Source organism: Mytilus californianus, unplaced genomic scaffold, assembly GCF_021869535.1.
Source record: "Mytilus californianus isolate M0D057914Y unplaced genomic scaffold, xbMytCali1.0.p SCAF_6, whole genome shotgun sequence".
Classification (NCBI taxonomy): Eukaryota; Metazoa; Mollusca; class Bivalvia; order Mytilida; family Mytilidae; genus Mytilus; species Mytilus californianus.
The window spans coordinates 43,669,405-43,682,152 of NW_026262712.1; positions in this window are offsets into that span (position 1 = coordinate 43,669,405).

The following is a 12,748-nucleotide window of genomic DNA, read 5'->3' on the forward strand; positions in this document are numbered from 1 at the left end:
AATGACTTCCCGAACATTAAATTCTCTTCGTATGTAAAGCATTCTACATACTTTCAGTCTTATGTTTAATTTTAACTTTAATTTACAGCATGATATGCACCGTGGAATGAGATTTTTTATTTGACGGAAGATTGATAAAAGTGTTGTAAAATGTTTATATAATGACTTTATTGGGTTAACATGACATATCATTCTTATATTGATATAAGAAGATGTGGTATGAGTGCCAATGAGACAACTCTCCATCCAAGTCACAATTTGTAAAAGTAAACCATTATAGGTCAAAGTACGGCCTTCAACACGGAACACCGAAGTGCAAGCTATAAAGGGCGAAAAAAATGACTAGTGTAAAACCGTTCAAACAGGAAAACCAACGGTATAATCTATATAAAAAACGAGAAACGAGAAACACTTATGAACCACATCAACAAACGACAACCACTGAACATCAGGTCATTTTCTGTGTATTAACTAACTTAAAGATTGTTCTGCCACCGGAATATATTTTCTAAGCCAAGTACCAAATTATAAGCCTGATATATTTGATGAGTTTGTATAGAATTTAATACTCTCTGTCAGTACTCTTTAATTTGGCAATTCCAGTGAGATTCAACAACTTTCAGATTTAACTTGTCGAGTCTGTGAGTGAAACAAAAGTGGGACAATTGGTCCTACCTTTATATTGTCGTGTCAATCATGTTTTCGTGTTTTGCAGATATCTATTCATGAGTAGTCGCGGTAGGAGTGAATAAAAAAAAAACGATCTGTCGCACATGTAAACATTAAAATTTTTAATACAAATAATGTATTTTTATTTTTAAAGTAGATTTGCATTTTTCAATTTCATGAAACATATACATATATGTGTTGTATGGAAAATTCAAAATGTGATTCTGTTTAAAACGCCAAAATAAAAGTAATTTTGATTATCATACTGTCAATTTTAGAAATTCAAAATATTTGTTTTTAATATTGTCAAGTAGTTTTAACATATTATTAAATAGTTGTCAATTATTCTGACATTTCAAACTTCAGCTCAGTTGATTGTAGTTGAATAATGCAACATAAAGTGCATGAATGTCTACACATGAAACTACAGTTTAGTTGATTGGTGGAGTATAGAACCAATCAGGTTGTTCGTTATAAAAACACACCTTTAGCTCGCACGTGCACGTTATCATAAGAATTTACTTTTTTACAAAAATGTAACAGAATTTAGTGCTTCTACGTACATTTCCTGATTGACAATAGGATAAAGATGCAATTGATTGTTAATCTAGTTTTGGTTATAGAAGTATTTATTATGTTTTAAAACATTGTATCGGTAAAAAGTAAATAGATAAAATACAGTCCAACCTCGTTGTGTCGAACTCGGTTGTGTCGAAAACTCGGATGAGTCGAAGTAATTTCTCAGTCCCGGTAAAATTCATGTTTGATCAATGCATAATTACCTCTGATGAGTCGAACTCGGTTGATTCGAATACTCGGTTAAGTCGAGTAAATCTTATAGTCCCGTCGATGTAAAATTCATGTAAATTGACCCCGATGACTCGAAGTTCGAAAGTAAGAATTTTCAAAAGATGCAGACCTTATGATAAAAATTCAAAACAGATGTATTTCTTATGTAACCTAATCATTTTCCAAAGAGATTAAAGCTGAGTAAACATACTTGTTTGTATAACAGTAAAAATGACATGTTTATGGTGACCGGTAATTAACACCTTTGGTTGATCGTTCAAGCGGAATGTTAGTGTGTTGAACATTTTTCACATCAGATAAAAACAAAACGAATTTATATGACCCGAGCCGCTCGTTAGATTTAAAACTCATTAATTACAATAAATAAAAGGACAATTACGACAAATTCATGATAATTTAATGTAAAGCAGACGACCTCTGGCTCATCAGAGACCGTTCATAACTTTATTCGTTCCGTGGGTGATTTCATAATTTATAGTGACTGACCTTTGTAAATATTTGTGTAGACTATTGATTTTATTTGTGCAACATTTGTATCTGTACTTGTGTGTTTAATTATTATGAAGAACCAAAAATGGAGATTGAATACACAATCATAAAGTGTCATATCGAAAAAAAGGCACACTGTTCATTGTATCTAGTTTACACACATCATACCGTATTTCATGCATTCCAAATTTATGACGACACACTCGACCTCGGATGTGTCGAATACTTTGGTCCGGTCCCTTCGACTTCGACACAACGAGGTTCGAATATGTATAAAAAATTGAGAGACAAAATCTGACCATGCATGTGCAAGAGATAACGATTAAAGTAAACATCAGAATTCAAATTCCCTCAAAAAATGTATCTATGTATGCGAATGATGTTGTACATGTATGTCTTAGTCGTGTTTTAAATTATAAATAAGCAAAATAAAATACAAGAAATGGGTTTCGATATACAATATTTTATTAAAACACTGCCTCCTCAATAAATCCCTTTATCTTACCTTCTATAGATTTATGGGGATATGATTGGTTAATCGACTACACGTGGTGACCATATATATTTCATATCGGGTGTCCTAAAACATACATGGTTAGTTACCATATACGGTTAGCAACCAACAAGTAAAATGTTGAAGAAAACAAGTTAGCGTGTTGTGCTACGTTTCTTATGTCTATTATATGAAATATAATATAACTCATGCCCGCCGTTTCGTTGGTGTCTCCTACATGTAAATTGTACATGTGCATGTAGTTTTATTGAAAAAGAGTTCATCTTTCTCTCCCTCTCTTTATGTGTATTAAGTTATAGTTATTGACCAAACAAGTCGCTATAAGTCATTTAAACAGCATGGCTCGGTGACCCTACTTGGCCAGAACGACGTAGGAGTTTGGGTTAAATGGTCATCCCCACTGTGCAGATTATAAACCTAAACATGTTTATATTTTGTCCTTATGTAAGTTGTACGGTTACGGGGAGAGGATTGAGGGGGGAGGAGGGGAGGGGTATATTCCTACATAAAGGTATACACAGACGTGCCGCTGGTATGGGTGACTTTTTTTGGAATGTCAAATATATCAATATCAATATGCAATTCCACGAAGGTAATATCCATGGGTAGAAATTTATATGTCAATGGATCGTACATGTTGATCTTTTTTTAAGATGTCTACTGATCATTTTATCTCATAATATGTATCACGGATCCCATGTGGTTAACCTTCTCGAACTAATACATTGTCTATTAGCATAAGTCCCAGGGTTTAGCATCTCTTTGAAATAAGATATTTCTAAAAGTGAATTTCTTATGAAAAATTTGAATGGGTGGGGATTTTCGCATAAATAAATATTTAAACGGGGGGGGGGGGGGGGGGGATTTCAAACAACAGCCGGACGTCTGTTCTCAGATTTATAGGTTTAGACCCCGTGCTGTTACATGACTGTCCCAGGTTAGGAGAAGACAGCAAACATGTTTAACCCCGCCGCATTCTGTGTGTGCCTGTCCCAAGTCAGGAGCCTGTAATTCAGTGGTTGTCGTTTGTTGTTGTATATCATATAAATAAGAAGATGTGGTATGAGTGCCAATGAGACAACTATCATGTATGTATTTCGTTTATTGTTTTGAACATGAATCAGTCCGTTAGTTTAGTTTTCTCGTTTGAGTTGTTTAACATTTTTCATTTAGCTTACTAAAGGGAGGGGAGGAGGGTTTTTTTCTGAAGGAATATTTATAGTGTGAGTGTCGATAATTTTCACGTTTAACTGAATTGAGCTTTCTGTCTAAGTGCAGTTTTAAAATCCTTTGCATTAAGCTCAGCTTATTATTATGCATATATATTATGTATGGAATTCAGATTTGAAAACGGAAGACCCTTATCTACATGTACATGATCAGAACTGTTAAGTAATATTGATGGTAATATACCTTATGCAGCACCATCGACAGCAATTTCAAAAACACATACAAAATTGTGTTACTTTATCGTACTAAAAATGCAGAAAAAAAATCGACCTTTAATGTATTATATACAACAATACTATATAAATAGTATATAGCTGAGAGGGTGATAGAGCAGATTGTTACCCCGAGAAAACATTGTCAACTGAGGCGAAGCCAAGTTGACAATTTATTTTCCGAAGGGTAACAATCTGCTCTATCACCCTCTCAGATATGTGTTATTTAATTTATTATACTGAATGTTCTGTTATTACTGCCTATCAAATTTTAAATTCAAAGTTATGAACTATGACGTCTTGTACATAACAATCATCCGTATTTATTTAAGCACACACTTGATTTATTCGTAGTTATATAAATAAATGATTGAAAACAATGTAGTTATCCTTATTTTTATAAATAAATGATAAGTTATATAGTACAAATCGTAAATAATTTATTTCAAGATTAAAAGATAATGCTAACAACAGAAAAGACAAAAACAAGTTATTTTCATATTACACGAATATGAAGAATAAACTAAAATTTATTGTAAGAAGTTACATCGGTATAATTGCATCCAACAATATAATTGTCATGTATTAATCCATTTACTGGTCAACACAGGTAGATAAAAAGCGTTCAACCGTAACAGATCGATAAACGCGTGCTGTCTTCAGTGGCGGTTAAGGCTGAAAGGGTTCATGTAGTAGCAGTACCTGTTAATCATTTAAGTTATGACTGTCGGACATATGTCCGAGATGAGATCTGGGACATGTCAGATGTCCGACTATCGTCGTAGTAAGACTCAAACTGTACTGTAGCAGCGATTTAGAAACAGTTCTATTGTTGGCAACTGAATACTGACTCCTAGAGTTTCATTGTTGGTTTTATGTTTTGATGGGTTGTTGTCTCAATGACATATACCTCAAATCTTCCTTAGTCATAGATATTTATACTAATGCGTCAACTTGAATATAAGATTTTATTATCTTTTTGTTCTTCATAAAGCTTGTTGTATTCCAGTTTTTCAGTAGGTGCAAACATATGCATAATTTAATAGACATAAGAACATGAAGAAGATGTGGTATGAGTGCCAGTGAGACAACTATCCATCCAAGTCTCAATGTGTTAACAATTATAGGTCAAAGAACGGCCTTAAACACGGAGCCTTGGTTCACATCAAAACCGGAAGCTATAAATGGCCCCAAAAAGACTAATGTAAATCAATTAAAAAGTAAAACCAACGGTCCAATCTATATAAAAAACGAGAAACGAGAAATATTTATGAACCACATCAACAAACGACAACCACCGAACAGTTGTTAAATACATCATATTTAACTTGTGTTTGCGTTTTGTTTAATCTTTAATCCATTAACATAAACATATATATACAGTTAGCCCCATAGAAAGTCTTCTATTTAAATAACATTGTTCAAAACTTTTCTAAAATCAAAACCGTTCAGGGTTTGACATTATATAAAATAACACATATCTGAGAGGGTGATAGAGCGGATTGTTATCCCGAGGAAACATTGTCAACTAAGTATTATCTAATTAAAATTTGGCGATTTGATGTGAAGTATAGTAAATTGATAATTCGGTAATGTGAGTGAACGTTATTGATATATCAATAACATATCCCCCACAACTATGTTTTTAATACTTAATGATCAACGCCTTCAACTGGTGTACCACTACCATACCTTCCATAAAATCAACCTTAGTCGTGCATAATTAATGACCTACGCCATGAACTGTTGTACCACTAACATACCTTCTACAAAATCAACCTTAGTCGTGCATACTTACTAATCAACACCATCAACTGGTGTGACACTACCATACCATCCACAAAATCGACCTTAGTCGTGCATAATTAATGACCTACGCCGTGAACTGTTGTACCACTAACATACCCTCTACAAAATCAACCTTAGTCGTGCATACTTACTAATCAACACCATCAACTGGTGTAACACTAGCATACCATCCACAAAATCAACCTTAGTCGTGCATAATTAATGACCTACGCCGTGAACTGTTCTACCACTAACATACCTTCTACAAAATCAACCTTAGTCGTGCATACTTACTAATCAACACCATCAACTGATGTAACACTACCATACCATCCAAAAAATCAACCTTAGTCGTACATACTTACTGATCAACGCCATCAACTGTTGTACCACTAACATATCATCTACAAAATCAACCTTAGTCGTGCATACTTACTGATCAACGCCATCAACTGGTGTACCACTGCCATGCCATCCAAAAAATCAACCTTAGTCGTACATACTTACTGATCAACACCATCAACTGGTGTCCACTACCATACCATCTACAACATCAACCTTAGTCGTACATACTTACTGATCAACGCCATCAACGGGTGTACCACTGCCATACCATCCACAACATCAACCTTAGTCGTACATACTTACTGATCAACACCATCAACTGGTGTCCACTACCATACCATCTACAACATCAACCTTAGTCGTACATACTTACTGATCAACACCATCAACTGGTGTCCACTACAATACCATCTACAACATCAACCTTAGTCGTACATGCTTACTGATCAACGTCATCAACGGGTGTACCACTGCTATACCATCCACAACATCAACCTTAGTCGTACATACTTACTGATCAACGCCATCAACTGGTGTACCACTGCCATGCCATCCACAACATCAACCTTAGTCGTACATACTTACTGATCAACGCCATCAACTGATGTACCACTGCCATGCCATCCACAAAATCAACCTTAGTCGTACATACTTACTGATCAACGCCATCAACTGGTGTACCAATGCCATGCCATCCACAAAATCAACCTTAGTCGTGCATACTTACTAATCAACACCATCAACTGGTGTAACACCACCATACCATCCACAAAATCAACCGTAGTCGTGCATACTTACTAATCAACACCATCAACTGGTGTAACACTACCATACCATCCACAAAATCAACCTTAGTTGTACCTACTTACTGATAAACGCCATCAACGGGTGTACCACTACCATACCATCCACAAAAACATCCGTATCTAGTAGTGCAGTGGCTTGAACTGCTCCGAAATAAAAGGTTAATTGTTACGCAATGTTCCAGATAGCTCTTTTATTTTTCACGCTTTTGGTCTCTGTAAAACAAATATGAATAAAGGGTCAACGTTCATAAAACTTTACACAATACTCGGAGTAGAAAATTGTGCTCGAATTGAACTCTGAGTTTGTGTACAGTAATCGTATTCGAAATTATTAAGTATCAACTTTATGAACATTGATGTTTATAATATACACAACACACATACAGCAAGATCCTGAAATAAAAAAAAAACATTTCATAAATAAAATACAAATATTCTTTTAAACAAATTACATGTATCAATTTACAGATAATCCGTATTTTTGACTAGATGACATGCATACATTGTATCACGTGACGAGTCTTTTCAGGAAATTATAAATTATGTGTTACTTGCGTTCTAAAGCTAAAAATTTCTCAATTCTAATTTTCAAGTCGAAGTTCAAATTCCTCACCCTTCATCTCGGTCGATTATTTGCAGAACATATCTAGTGTTCATGTTTAACGTATTCTCGACTTCAGTATGCACATATTAGCTACTGGACGTTAAATAAGCAACAATCAATCAATCAACCTTAATTCGAATGTGCTTGTATGATATTGCCGGCAATATATAATAATATAGTTATTGTTTAACATGTTAAACATGTAATATTCTCTTAAATATGCAATTCAGTTTATCGGTAAATGTAATTGATTAATTTTATTCATTCACTTATAGGCGCGTGACTTTAACCATAAAATAAAATTTTTAATGCACCCACCTAACACACGGCTAAATTATATATCATTTGAAAGCTACACATCTGTACTATCTGTTTTGCCCGGTCGTAAAAAAATCGTACGGTGCAATTTCCGTCAAATCAAGATCAAAGGCCAAGGACGAACAAGTGCATATTTTCTAAGATTTCAGCTTGATTGCATAATATGACTTTTATATACTAAATTCACATATGCAAACCATTTTAACTTTTAGCAGAGAGATTAACGGTCATTAATCAAATGCATTTTAAAATATTTAAAACGTGTTTTTGATAGACAGCACATGTTTCCTGAAATTCGAGTAAAAGTTAACAAAATGTGTGAAAACCCAAATTTTTCTTTCTGATGCAACTGCTAATCGCTTACAACTAAGTAAAACATTGAAATAACTATCAAAGAAGTTTTTGACATCATACATTTCCTAAAATTTTGCTTACTTCTAATCAAACAGCAAATCATAACAACTCATGCAGTTGCCCAAAATACCGCCATCTGCGAAAAAACAGCTTTTAAGCATTTCTTCCTATTTAAACATTGTATGTGGTCAATATAAGATTTAATAAACAAATTCTTAAGAATCTGAAAAATTTAAAGTAAAAAAATATGTGTGCGAATCATACTATTGCTTGAAATTAAGGGGGTGAAACTAAGAGATTGCAATCTGCATTGTAACTACCAGACTGAAATAAACATAATTTGACTTTTCTAATTGTTTGAAGTGTAGTTCATTATAAATATTGATGTAGTGAAAAGACCTTTTATTTATTTAATGTGAACCATAAAAAAAAAATTGAAAATTATGACAAAAATAAATAAAAAATAAATTGATGAAAATTGAAATTTAAAAGAATTTAAAAACCAGTAAACACATTATAAAACTTGACTTCTTGATTGCTTAAATTGCGTTGTTCATTGTCTAAATGCATTAATTCATCAAATAAGAATAATTTTGAAGAAAAAAATCCATTAATACGCAACGATTCTAGTTACAACTAGACTTTCTGAATAGCTTGAATGACTAGTTCATTTTTCATACGAGGATGACTTCATGCAAGAGCTTCTGATGACGACTGAAAAGAAGCTACCATTATCTTGAAACTTCACTTTCCACTATATAGATGATGTCATCTCGCTGAATAGTGCCAAATTTGTCACAATGTTGGACTCGTATTTTCCATTGAAATTAAAAAAAGATTCAACAGATAAAGTTTACTCTACCATTTATCTTGAAATCGACGATGAGGGTTGGTTGAGAACAAGTTTTAAGACAAAAGAGATGAGCATAAATCATCCCATAAAAACACTCCTTACTAACCAATTATAAACTTTTCATTTCTATGTAGCATTATAGCAACACCTGCATATCTATACTATTAAAGGAGGAGACCGATTTCATTGAGCCTCAACTCCTCTGAAATAATAACAAGTCGGAATATTTATGATATGACGTATAAATGTAGGGTTTTTCATTTCCTAAATTTGTCTTTGCATGCTCAGTCTACGTACTGCCCGCAAAATTAAATAAAACTCTGTATTTAAACACTTGCCCAATTGTAACGCGATTTCGCGGCATCTTCTTGTGGAGTATATATCTCCAAGTTGATGCAATATTCCAGAGCTTGCATTTACTTTCACGATTGTCGTGATAGTGTGTAACTGCTCACAATGAAGATATTAAATAAAGGCAACTATAGTATACCGCTATTCAATAGTCATTAATCGATTTACAAGTAACTGAAACAAATCCGGGTCACAAACCAAAACCGTGGGAAATGCATCAACTATAAGAGGAACACAACGGAACAACAGAAACACTGAACTGCTACAAAAACAAACATTAACATACAAAGAAACAGATTATTCGATACCAACTGCCATATGCCTGACTTGGTACAGGACATTTGAAGAAAAATTGTGGTTTGAGTTCAAATGCAAAGTTGAAATCATCCCTTTGAAAATTTTATGGACACCACTACGAGTTGGTTGACAATTATTTAATATCTGTTTTGCCAGATGACGACTGATAAGTTCCAATCGATGTAACCAAAATACCCTCATTTCTGCCTTGAATGTCACCTACCGAATAAGGCTTGGCACCGAGGTAGGAATTACACGAGCCACAAGACGGGTGTCACATGTGGAACATGATCTGCTCACCCTTGTGGAGCCCCTGAGTTCACCCCAAATATTTTTGGGGGGTTTGTGTTACTCAATCTGTAGTTTTGATATGTTGTGTTGTGTATACTGTTGCTTGTTCGTTTTTTGCCCGGCTTTGTCAGTTCGTTTCCAATTATGAGTTTGATGTCCCTATACTCTTCAAGTAGTAAAAGTTTTAAAAATTGTAGATCATTGTAGTTAAATGTATCATAATAACGATTTGGTTCTATATATATATCACCGTGAGCAAATTAAGTTATTTTCGCGGTCTTATTGCGTTAATCTTCTTCACTTTACTTTGAGGCGATTTTTTTGCCGATTTTCATTACAGCAAGTTAATATCTTTCAAGTGAAATAATACCAAAGGGACAATCAACATCTCAAACCATGAATCAAATAAACTTAATTAAAACCATGAACAAACCACGTCCAAGAGACGAACAACAGTCCACAAAACACAGCACAGCATGAAAACGATCACTGCCTAAAACAGCGAATGATTTTATGAGGTCAGGAAGGTATTCAATTTTTTCATTTTTTTTATTTCACAACTGCTTATAGTGTTTTACATAAACAATGACCTGCATTTGTATTTTAAAAGCTTATGTTGAAAATACTCAATCCTATCTCTATACCTTTGAAATTTGGTTTGTGAGAATAAAGATATATAGAAGCATCTTTTATTCAAATAATTAAAAAGATTAAACTTCTAAACACATTTAATATGTCTAACACGATTTTAAACTAAATAAGAAGCAGCAGCATTATATGTAGTTCGTTTAAATCTCGAGTTAGACTACCATGTTGCCTATGATTTAGTCGCAAAGTCATGTTTGCATTTAAACATGATTAAACAAGTAAATAAGTTTGACTTCGTAAAAAACATATTTTTACCTCAATTAGCTCGTATATATTCTTTTCGAACTTTAAATACTCCTTCTTTTATTATGGAAAATCAATCTCCTCCCTGATATGACAATTAGCGATGTGTTATCTTAACATAGAATAACAAAATGATCGCTATTTGCAGATGGCAGATTTTTGGGCAACTGCAAACACTTTAATAGAAGGCTGTTCTATGAACAATAATTAATAGATGCATCTTAAAATTACAAAACAAATATTCCTTGACCTAAAACATATTATTTATCTATTTTGTTAGCATACAAATATCGATCCCCGAAGATATATTTTGCTTTTGGAACAATTTTTCATTTTTTTTAGGATTTGTGATGAATTTCAATTTTCGGGAAATATTGCGCATATAACCTCTTATTTTTTGTTTGATTTGGAAATAATGTATTATATTATATAAAGTTCATATGATCTTTTGAAAAATTTTATGTTACAAGAATTAGAAAATGGCTTTTTGATTAGTAATTGCAAAACATGGAATGTTTTTTCATGACCTTTGACCTTGATTTAACAGAAAACGCACCGTACGATTTTTTCACGACCGGACAAAACAGAAAGTACAGTTTATTAGCTTTCGAATGATATATAATACAGCCGTGTGTTAGGTGGGTGCATTAAAGTCGTTAACTAAGCGTCTTTTTGAAATAAGTCACTCGCCTATTATCTATAATAAGAAATAGTAACATAAAAAAGTTCTTAAAACATGGTATACATTAAAAACTGCATTAATAGTACGATTCTTATATTACTAAATCTTCTTCCTGTATTATCCGTATCAAGGTATAAACTAAATAATTAACAGAAATGTACTTCAGTGTATTTGTCAGTTGCTGTTCTTTTCAGTTACAAAAATGGATTAAAATTAGTAAGTCATATATTACAAACAATTGCTATCGTGAGAAAGTTTGTTAAAAGAAGCACTAAATTTCCATCTAGTTATTTTGACATACATTATTTTTGGTTAATATTTAGTTTGTTCGTGTTGGTGAATATTTTTTTTAAAGTGTTGTAAGGGACATGAATGTAACATTTTTAGTACACGGTACGCTGGGAAAGTGTCAAAAGCAGAAAGTTTTTCATGGCGAAAAAGTTCATAGGAAGTGTCAAATGCGATACAATTTAGATACACAAATTAACAACTACAGTTTTTTTTTTTCTTTTGCTTTGTTTGCCAATTCTATTTCCTATTCAGTACACTAGTGTTATCATATTTACACTATACAGAGGTACAGTCTGAATTGGATTTAAAAGATACTTACACGTAAAATCAGTATAATTGAACAGTTTCCGTCTGCAAAGTGACAAAACAAAAAAATATATTGACAAGATCAAAAGGCCGTTTGAGTTGAAGCTTCTAGTATGGTCATGAAACTTTGAGAGAATAAAAAAATTGGAATCAAATAGGTCATGATAATCAATTTATTATACAATAAATAAAAAAATAATTTCATCGGCACTTCCAATTGCGTAGTGCACATGCACAAGTTAAACCAGCAAATGATTTTCCACAATACTGACAATGTATGAGGGTCGTGGTGGGGTTTACAGAAAAGAGAATAATGGGCAAACAGTGAAGAATAAATGGTAATTAAAATAAAGTATAGAGAAAAATAAGATGTAACGAATAGAATATAATGGACAAAACAAGCATACAGAAAAATGACGTTAACAATTACAGAATACAGAAATGAGAGACCCCCTATCAAGACCCTCATATATGCATGTATGTCATGTCATGAACATGAAGTTTGTGGTTTTACATTTAATGATACTAGCTACATGATTTGTGTAATTGTTTGGAGTATGTATTTGACATTTTTTGTGTCAATGTATTCAGGAAATACAATTGATTAGAAACTAAGGAGATCTACTACATGTATGATTGTCAATGAG